The sequence below is a fragment of the Cynoglossus semilaevis genome, chromosome 17, assembly GCF_000523025.1.
Source record: "Cynoglossus semilaevis isolate Cse_v1.0 chromosome 17, Cse_v1.0, whole genome shotgun sequence".
NCBI lineage: Eukaryota > Metazoa > Chordata > Actinopteri > Pleuronectiformes > Cynoglossidae > Cynoglossus > Cynoglossus semilaevis.
In genome coordinates, this window is record NC_024323.1 from 12661336 (window position 1) to 12663798 (window position 2463).

At 48.6% G+C, this 2463-nt stretch overlaps 1 protein-coding gene across 1 annotated transcript in view; it reads left to right on the forward strand.

Annotated features, from left to right (window-relative positions):
• Window positions 1-2463, forward strand: part of grin2ba (glutamate receptor, ionotropic, N-methyl D-aspartate 2B, genome duplicate a) — a 91112-nt gene that overhangs the window by 9930 nt on the left and 78719 nt on the right. The gene's annotated exons all lie outside the window — the stretch shown is intronic.

Here is a 2463-nt window from a genome sequence, read left to right on the forward strand (position 1 = left end):
TGCTCTATTAATCAGCCCTGACGTTTAAGAGACTCGGCCTCGGTGCAGAGGAGCAGGAGTGAGGAGCTACATTTTTTTTCTGGACAGCCCACAGCGGTTGTTGGGCTGCACACTATGTGAGCACACTGCAAATGCTGCCGTTACAGAGTGACTCCTGTTACAGGGAGCCACCAGCCTCCGCCCGCAGCAGAGCGGCAGCGGCGCTGCCTCGTAATCAAACGCCTCGGCCTCGGCCTCGGCCTCAGCCTCAGCCTCAGCCTCAGCCTCAGCAATAGCCTCAGCATCAGCCTCAGCCTCAGCCTCAGCCTCAGCAGCCTCAGCAGCCTCAGCAGCCTCAGCCTCAGCCTCAGCCTCAGCCTCAGCCTCAGCCTCAGCAATAGCCTCAGCATCAGCCTCAGCCTCAGCCTCAGCCTCAGCAATAGCCTCAGCATCAGCCTCAGCCTCAGCCTCAGCCTCAGCCTCAGCAGCCTCAGCAGCCTCAGCAGCCTCAGCCTCAGCCTCAGCCTCAGCTTGGCCTTCTGTCGTTAGCTGAAAGTCGCACGCTGACGCTGCAGATCGCCTGCTGTCGCCTTACGTCATTCAACGTTACATCAATTAGCGGCCGCGGCGAACATCTCATCAACATCGCGACTTCGCCTTCTTTGAGAAAAGAGCTCTGTTTTTGGGCTTCCTGTAATTAACTCCTGGCGTGTTTCCTGCTGGTGCTGGTGAAACCCCCCCGACTGGAGTCGTGGGTTTATATGAGGACGTGGTGGAGTCATGCCTCGTCTCAGTTCATTATTTTATTTTTTATTTTTTTAAAGCCTTATCTCCGCCCCTGTGTCCTGAACCTAAATGGAAATGTGGACCAGGAGCTTCAGCTTCATTGATTCAGTCCAACATGGCGGTTAATTCACACCTAATTACCAGCAGGGCCTTATTTCAACTCTGCGTCATCATTCATGCTTCATGCACAAAACTCCCGGCGATAAACGACGAAAAGGAAAAAAAAAAAAAAAAAAAAAAAAAAAATTTTTTTCCTTCCTTGAAAAAGGGGGGGAAAAAATTCAAAACAAGGTTTTTTTGTTTTTAAGTATGCTTCATGCACAAAACTCCCGGCGATAAACGACGAAAAGGAAAAAAAAAAAAAAAAAAAAAACGAAAATAAAATATTTTCTCCTTCCTGATAATGAGCAGGAAGTAATTCACAGCAGACGTTCTTTGTATTGAAGTCTCTTGTGTACATTCTGTCTCTGTTTCCCTTTAGCTAAATAGGACAAGATGCTAATGAGCTTTTTTGGAGTGGGAAAAAAAAGAAGAAAAAAAAAGAAGCAGAGATTTTACTGTTATTTTTTTTGTTAAACTACAGTTAAAGAGAAGTGTGTTTTTTTTTCAGGACTGTAGGAGTTTGAGGAGTTTTTAATAGAAGGAGGAGACGTGAAGGAGCGGAAGTGAAGTGTTTGTTCTTTGGTTTCTGAGGGAAACGTGTGTTTGCTGCGTGGTTTTAATTTCATGCTTTTTTTGTGTAAAACTTGACTACGATGTGTGGAAGTCCAGAAAAGTCAACGTTGTTTAAAGGAACTTCAACACGACTCGTTTCTCTTGGTGATAAACTCCAATCACAGTCCGTTGGGCTCTGACGATCCTGGCGTTCAATTATCCCGCTGTAATTGCGTCGACATGTCAGACGTGGCGTGCCAGGCGATCGCCGCGCGGCCTGTTATTTATCTGCGGTTGATGCTAATGGCTTTATACACTGAGAGCCGGTAACGTCTCCTGTTTTAGCCCGACCTGAACACACAGGAAACAAACTCGTACCTGTACGACCAACAAGGTCAGTCTGTCAGAGGTGTTGAGACTGAGAGTTGATCTGATCTGATGTTGATCGATTTTAAATGAACAAATTGAATTAATTTCTACAATATTTCATACATAAACAAATCTCAGTGATTCACATGTTCCTCCTCGTCTTCTTTGGACTTTCGCTCCATGAAACCTGAGCTGGAGAATCAATGAAAGCTAATGTTTGAGCTCCACGCTCCAAACGCCTGTTTGTGGTGATGTAACGGTCAGCGGTCAGTGTCGTGGTCAGTAGCGTGGTCAGTGAACGACCGCTGAGTGTGAGTGGATCTGCTGACACCCCCCGCACGTGACGCTCGTCCTCTGGCTCCGTCACGGCCGGCGCTCAGCTCCCTTCGTCGGCAGCTGATGCTCCGCTGCGGTCCGCCCGACTCTGAGCCTCAGTTTGAGCCACGGCCTCAGTTTGAGCCACGGCCTCAGTTTGAGCCACGGCCCGTCCTTGTGACTCTGTTTTCTAGTAGATAATATTAAAAGTTATTGATTGGCTTGTGTTGGGAACAAAAATGCCCAGCAGGAGCTGAGGAGGAGCTGATGTCTCCCTGAGGGACCTCATTCGCCTTCTGTCAGGAGCAGTGATATGTGGCAGCTCGGCTGCAGAGGGAGAGGGGGGGAGGCAGCGGGGGG